The sequence below is a fragment of the Cupressus sempervirens genome, chromosome 9 (genome assembly GCF_028749045.1).
Source record: "Cupressus sempervirens isolate cs-2001-9-10 chromosome 9, ASM2874904v1, whole genome shotgun sequence".
Lineage (NCBI taxonomy): Eukaryota > Viridiplantae > Streptophyta > Pinopsida > Cupressales > Cupressaceae > Cupressus > Cupressus sempervirens.
In genome coordinates this window covers 614,919,202-614,927,517 of record NC_143126.1, presented here as the reverse complement: position 1 = coordinate 614,927,517, position 8,316 = coordinate 614,919,202, and the positions used below count along the sequence as shown (strand labels likewise).

Below are 8,316 nucleotides of genomic sequence, written 5' to 3'. Positions count from 1 at the left end.
AGTGTCACTTAAGGATAATTATGGGCTCCTTGTCATGGATCATATTCTGCAATTGGTATCTGGCTCAGAACTCATGTCAATGCTAGATGGCTTCTCTGATCATAACCAGATCAGTGTCGCACCAGAAGATCAACATAAAATAGCTTTTACCACTCCATGGGGTACGTTTGCCTACAATCATATGCCTTTTGGTTTGATAAATGCTAGGGCCACCAACACAGTTCACACAAAAGGCAAATAAGTAGATCAACACCTCTATAAATACCAATAAACATCTTCTCATACACCACACCAAACGAAGGCAAGGCAAGCATTTCTTAACAAGATCTGAAATAGAAATCTGTAATCTTGAGATAAAATCAAAGATGATGGCAAGAAGCTACACAATTGAGATTGAATCTCCAGTTGAGGCAAAAAGGCTATGAAATTCAACAAAGGACATTCACAACTTTATGCCTAAACAAGTCCCTGCCCTCATATCAGACATCACACTTATTGAAGGAGATGGAGGTGTCGGCACCATTAGACAAGTTAATATCACTGAAGGTAAATATTTGTCTCATAAATGAATTGTATCCATTCAATCCTTAGATGTTAGTTAAACAATTTTACATGGAATTATGAATCTATTGAATTAGAGATGATTTTACTAATATGATATAAGATTGATATTGCAGCCAATAAGGATTATAGGTGTGTGAAAGAGAAAGTGGACTTAATCGATGAGGACAACATGGTTTATGGTTTCAGCCATGTGGAAGGAGGAGTGATTGGGACAAAAGTGGACTACACAAAGTTCAAGATTAAGATTACACCTAAAGCAGGGGGTGGATCCATTTCAACTACCACTTGTAGTTATGACACACTCCCTGGTGTACCATATGATGAATCCAAAGTTGAAGAGGTCAAGGTAGGCATCATTGCTTTGTTTAGAATGCTGGAGGAGCCTCTTATTGCCAATCCCACTTTGTACTTCTAAAAAGCATAAGATCTTCCCCCTTTCCTCACAACAATATGCTTATGTGTGTTTCATACTGATAAAAATACTAGTATTTTCTTCTTTCCTAGTGGTAGTAGCCTCTTAAGTTAGGTTCAATAAGAATATGTATGTCTCATAAAGTTTGAGAATTTCTCAATGCTAGCTCAAATTCTAGCTCTTCTATTGCAATCTCTTTTCAATTATATAGAAACAAAGAAATGTCTTTGTTTAAAAATTATCTATTCTATTACAACTTCCTTCCAATTTAATAGGAAAAAACCAAAGATATTTGTCCAGAGTAGTCTTCTTTTAAGTATTTAGCTACGATTGTACAAAGTGATTTGTGCTAAACTATTTATATCAAACATCTTTATTTTCGTTCACTGTTTCAAAGTAAGAAAATTCTTAGATAGAAGTTATTTTCAATTGAATAAAAAAAATGAACCATTTATAATATAGCAATAATATCTCACATACTTACTAAGAAGGTAATAAACTTGTGGATTTTCTTGCCAATCTGGTCTATAACGATGTTAATTTTGAAGCTTTCAGACCTTATACTCAATTCTTTGAATGGTAGAAATTACAAGAGCTTATTGAGAATGAGAAGTCTTGACATTCAAGTCAGCATTTTCTCGCAAGTGTCATTTTGTTTTATTTTAAAGTAACTTTCTATTCTTCTCTACTGGTAATTGGACTGGGATTCAAAATTTTCTTCTGATTCTTTCTCTGATGAGGAATCAGATTTATATATTAATAAAATATACAGTGATTAGTCCACTTTTTTTTTTTTTTTTAAACAATATTTTTACCCAATTTTTAAGTAGAGGTATCTATACATGGACACATCAAAATTGATTGATAAATTTTTTAAATGTTTTAAAATTTGAATGAAAAATTGACATATGCAAAATTGATTGATAATTTTTTAAAACTTTATAAAATTGAATCCTCCTCCTTATGGAGTTCTGAAAATTAACATTGATGGTTCTTCTTGAGGGAATCTAGGCCCTACTAGTATTAGGGAAGTGGCTCATTGTAGTTTAGGTGATGTTAAATTCTTTTTCTCAGTTCATAAGGGTGATTACACTAGCAATCTCATGGAAGCTTAGGCTATTTTATATGCTGTGGAACAATGTTGCTTGCAGGGATCGAGTAAGATTATTTGTGAGTCTGATTCCCAAGTGGTGGTGAACTTGCTGTCCTCACAGGAACTTGAGGATGTTAGTTGGCAGCTGGCCACTGTTGTTAATCATATTATTCTCTTTTCTACCTCTTTTTAGTTCATTAGGTTTACTTATATTCCTCATGAATGGAATAGAGCTGCTGATTGTTTAGCCAAATGGGTTTCTAGTCATGCTCTGGGTTGGAATATTATGGATAGTGGGCAACTTTCCTTTGAGATGGTGCAAGAATTTGATGAACTTGTTTCTCAGGATCGAGCTCCTTGTTGAGCTCTACTTGTTGTATTTCTTTCTGTCTTAATAAAATTTTACCCCTTTTTTTCAAAAAATAATGAAAAATAGAAATCGTCAAAAAATTTCAAAAATAATGTTCAATTACAGACGACCTTAGTCCATTCAACAATATAATGTAGAAATTAGCCAACACGCATTCAAACACAGATATGAATAACTGCATAAAGAGCTGTGGAAGATTTCTAGAGCATGTCAAAGAGGTCATCTAAAAAGATTATTAAATTAATCAAAAAATGTGATCCACGGTGAGCAGAGTGGTAGTAGAAGGAGAGAATCCTCCGAAGTACTTCAAAATTGATAAAGGATATATACTGGGAAAAGATAGAAGAGAATGGCAACAGAAGAGGATACCTGCTTTGGTATAATCCCCTTTCTTTCTGCTATAACATTACGTTATGTTAATTTCTCATCATATCTTCACCTAATTTTCTAGTATAAATAATACAAGTTCTATAATTTATGCTATAATAAATGACAAATGGATTATTTATTAACTTATATTATAATAAATGATGGATAGATTATTTATTCTATAACTATGTTTTCTCTATTTTTCAATCTGTGGTCTATTCTTTTATCTTTCTGCAATATCTAATTCAATTTGAAGATTTTAGGTACAAAATTCTACAATTTCAAAGTGGGGAAGAAGGAGCATTGAATCAACTTTGTATCTATTTGTTAACACACCTAGATACTAACAAAAAATTGTGGGAAATATGCATAGATACAACCTATAGATATATATGTTCGGGAGAGAAAGTATGGAATGCTTGGGTGCACCTGCCTAAAATTTTTACATAAATTGGTGGAAAGGGTAGCTCTATAGGAGCTCTAAGAGGTCTTTCATCTCTATGAAATCAGCATTTGATGAAGGGAGAGAGCTATTGGGAAAAGTAAGACATTTTGATGTTGAAGACTATTTAGAATAGTGTGAAATGTCATAAAATAAGCATTGCAAAATGAGAACATTAACAAAGGGTATAGTTTTGGATTTTGGGGAAACCATCAGTAATCAACAGTTTTTTTATTGGTTGGATGTGTTGGTGAACAGATTGTTCTTTTGAATAAACTCCCAAAATGCCCAAATCCGAAAGAACAATTAGATGCCAATAGTTGGATAATCTATCATGAGGTTGATAGATTTCCTCTAAATTGAAAGGTACAACTCCCTTATGGAATGATATGCAATGAATTTGTTTTATTCCTAAACTAACAAGATGCATTCTTAACCCGAGAATGGAAGAGAAGAACTAAGCTAATCCTAGGCAAGACTAGCTTAGGCAGATTTGAGATCCTAAACCTAGCCAATCCCAAGAATTCACAATCTTATGACTCCTCAGTATTGGTAATGCAATATGAAGAATTTGTTAATGCAGATGCAATGTAGAATGAAAAATTGATTCCGGCTTAAATATTCGAATTTCCATCATAGGAATGCATGTAAACACTATGATCCACATCACATTCAATATTTGACACAAAATGCAAGATAGTTTCCAATACTGAATATACCAACACTCTGAGTGAATATAATAAAAAAAGTAACAACTAAACACTATGATTCAGAATGAAAATTTTCTCTATTTTGAACACACAAATACAATACCTAGATTTATTTGCTCACAATTTCTTGTCAAATCTATTACAAAAATCAGAATAATAACCCCTATATGCAATGAAATGAAATGCATAAACTAACATGCCCTCTCCTCTACTCCAGCTCTCTGACTGTATGCTGGAAAAGAAGAACCCCTACAAATGAAAAGGTTTTACAATAAATACATTCTCCAGCAACCATTTGGTTTCCTCTGATGAGTTTTCAATTCTTGTCTCTTTGACTTCTCATCCTTTCCTTTCAAAAATTGATATGCTTATTAAATTTTAAAGTTAATAATGATCGATATTAACATATTTAAATTATATTTTAACAATTGACATTTAAATATGTTAAATCAATATAAAAATCTTTCCTTTGTTGAGCGGACAACAAAATAAATACTACTACCAGGTAAAAATGAGTCTTTTTTCGTGAGGCATATCCTTTTATTCCACCGTTGGATCAAGCTCATTTCTGGATATGTTGTTCCAAACTTATTATCTTCATCCTGACTGGAGCGATCAAAAAAGTAATCAATGAGTCAAAAGATATGAACTTCTGAATTCTGCTCTATATGACTGCTACAAAATTAGAATTAATAAAATAAAGTTTCTAGCCATTCTTCTTTCAATGCTCTATAATCCTTGTCTTCAATCTGCAAAAATGTTATCTTGCATGCTTACAATGTTAATTCTCTACTGAAATTTGGGAGAAATTCTCTGGAATGCTTATAGTGGAAATCTAATTTTGGTCTTCTCCCTTTTGTGGAAAATTGAACTTTGACTGCGAAAGGCGTAGTGAAAAATGAATTTTCCATTTCCATGTAGTGGGCACAATTTTGATGTAGATTGATTCACAAATTATTTTTTTGGAGTGATCTTGATGCTAGACCCCATATACCTTTATTGCAGATTGAGATTTGCCTTTTCTCTCTTCATGTGGAAAATTGGACTTTGCTTGTGAAAGTCGTAGCAAAAAATGAAATTTCCGCTATGCATTTTTTCTTTTGCTAGAAAATGAAATATTTGCTTCTCCAATGGAAAATTAGAAAATGACTACGAAAGGTGAAGTAGAAAATGAGTTTTCCACTACATTTTTTTTCCTTTGGTGGAAAATCCCAAGTTGACTACTCCATTGTAGAAAATTAGAAAATGACTGCAAAAGTCGCAGTGGAAAATGAGTTTTCCACTACACTTCATTTTTCCTTTGGTGGAAAATCCCAAGTTGACTACTCCATTGGGGAAAATTAGAAAATGACTCTGAAAGTTATAGTGGAAAATGAGTTTTCCACTACACTTCATTTTTCCTTTGGTGAAAAATCCCAAGTTGACTACTCTATTGCAGAAAATTCAAAAAGTGCTTCTCCATGGTGGAAAAGTGAACTTTGACTTCTATTTGCTTCGACATTTGTATATCTAGACCCAAAAATAATTCAATCATTCATAGAAACTTTGTTAAGCATACTGGGAACAATTTTTGGAAAATTCTTTATGGGAGGCAACTTTAAAAGTTTTTAAAATGGTGTATTGAAAGTGCACCTACAGCTGGCTCTGAATGGGGATTATGTGCTACAAAGTGCCTAAAGAATCTAGAATCTCTAGTAAAAGACAAGTTCCTATGCATTGGGTTACAGAGTCTAAGAACAAAGAAGACCATCAAAGAATTGCTTGCCGGGAGGGTGGAGAGGAGTAAGGCAAAACCAAAACTGAGAAAGCATGAAACACTAAGCTACACACACCAAAACTATGGAAACAAAAGCTTATTTACAAATATAGGTGAGGAGACCTCACCAAAAGAAGAGCAAGCAGGAAAAAACTCACACATGGCCATTAATCGGAAGGGAGAAGTATGAACCTTTTCGAAAAAGAAAATTATGCTCTAGCAACTTAAACCAAAAACATTCCCCCTTGGCAACTTCATCATAATCAAAACTGAATCAAGAGGTATGCTGACAATATGTGGCCCAAAAATCTCTTCCAAACAACCATCCTTCATCATATATTTCTGATTCATATGTGCCTTCCTGCGCATTACTTCTTGCACCATTAATCATTTTTTGTGAGGAAGAAAGGTGTAAAGATTTTGAATCTAGTACAGGAAAACACTCACCTTCATCTCTTTCTACAACATCATTTTTAATAGAGATTTCAACATCTGAAACAATATTGAAAAATTTAGGATACTCAAATGGTTCTAAAAATGATGTTCCATCATATGCACATTTATCACAGTCAATTTGAATAGAACTTTTGGATTTCAAATCCAAGCTGAAATTAAATGATTCTTCATCACACATAGGGTCAATCTAGACTGAAGTAACTTCATCCTTTCTAGTATCTATCAAGTTTGAAAACTCCCTATCCAAATTCAAAACTTCAATACTTGAATCGGTTGTAGAACAAGACTTACATTCAGCCGGCATCAAAGATTGATTAACTTCCATTTCATGACAAAGAAAAATATCATTTATCTCTTCATCATCTTCATGATGCTGCAACACATTGCAAGGTACTGAAGATCTTTTTACACAATTTGTTCTTACACCCTTTTCTTCAACTTAAATTTCAAACATAATTTGATAATCATTGAAACATGATCCAACCTTTCCATCGATACATAGTTTGTTGGGAACGTTTAACTTTGCACTTTTGTCAAAAGAAAATGATTCTAATACAAGATCATCATAAACTTGTGAAGATCAAAAATCATTTTTAATATCATCTTCTTCAAACTTAAAAGTTTCATATTCCACTTTTGTACAAACCAAGGGATGACTTTCATAAGAAATATTATGCAAAAAGTGATCTTCATTATTTTCTTCAAATCTGAAACTTTCAACAATAGGAGAAAAGGAAAGCATGAGTAAATCCTCATTTTTTATTTTGCTTACCATTTCCTTGCCACTGTCAAGAGTGTCTTTGTTCATTGAAATTTGTGTTTCTGGAAGTTGGGGTATTTCTTGTTCTCCAAGAACCAAACAATTCATTGGTATTGGTTCTTTATTTACTAGCTTTTCTTCAAGCAAATTTTCTAAAACATAAATTCCTTTACTTTGGTCTTGGAAATTAAAGTACCATTGGTATACACACCTTAACAACAAAGTAGATTAATGATCTTAGGAGAGACTTAATCTTTTCTTTTCAACTTCAGCAATGCTTTGTTTAAAAGCAGTCCAAAGAAATTGTAAATTGAAATCATTTTATGCTTCTATCTCTTTGAATGTGGGTTTTCTTTTGGTTTTCTTTCTTGGTTGAACCTCTTGTTCGCTCAAGACTAAAAAATTATAAGAGATGTGATGGTGCAAAACTTCTAAAATCTCATCATTATTTACTTTCAATTCTTTGCTTAGCTGCAACACCCTCTCTCTACAATGTTGTAATAAATTTGATTTTATTTCCATCTCCTTTAATTTGTGATACTTAGCACAAACACTTTTCCATAAAAGGAGTGGAGAATGATCTTCTTCAATGTTCAAATTCATTTTTCTTCCATAGGTAATGCTTTCTCTAAAAGCATCAAAAAGATCACGCAAGACTGGATCTTGAGTTTGATAAAGTTCAATCAAAGAAGGATCTGGCCTTCTTCATTTCACAACTTTAATGGGCATGGTCTTTTAATAATAGAGTCGCCAATCTCCTACAAGTAGAGATAATAGTAATTTTGAAAACGAAAACACTGGACTCTTCAACCAGAAATGATGAGAATCAAAACAGCCAATCTCAAGTAGAGATAATAATAAAAATTGAAGAAGTAAAACTTTAGCACTAATCTTCTTTTCCACTTCCCCAATAGAGTCACCAAAAATCTGTTGATAAATAGATTGTTCTTTTGAATAAACTCCCAAAATGCCCAAATCTAAAAGAACAATTAGATGCCAACAGTTGGATAATCTATCATGGGTTGATAGATTTCCTCTGAATTGAAAGGTATAGCTCCCTTATGGAATGATATGCAATGAATTTTTTTTATTCCTAAACTAACAAGATGCATTCTTAACCCGAGAATGGAAGAGGAGAACCAAGCTAATCCTAGGCAATACTAGCTTAGGTAGATTTGAGATCCTAAACCTAGCCAATCCCAAGAATTCACAATCTTATGACTCCTCAGTATTGGTAATGCAATATGAAGAATTTGTTAATGCAGATGCAATGTAGAATGAAAAATTGAGTGTGGGTTAAATATTCAAATTTCCATCATAGGAATGCATGCAAACACTATGATCCACATCACATTCGATATTTGACACAAAATGCAAGATAGTG

General features: G+C 32.8%; 1 pseudogene; it reads left to right on the top strand.

The window, feature by feature from the left end:
- The first annotated feature begins 368 nt into the window (after positions 1-368).
- On the top strand, positions 369-979 carry LOC149540201 (major strawberry allergen Fra a 1-3 pseudogene; annotated as a pseudogene).
- The last annotated feature ends 7,337 nt before the right edge of the window (positions 980-8,316 follow it).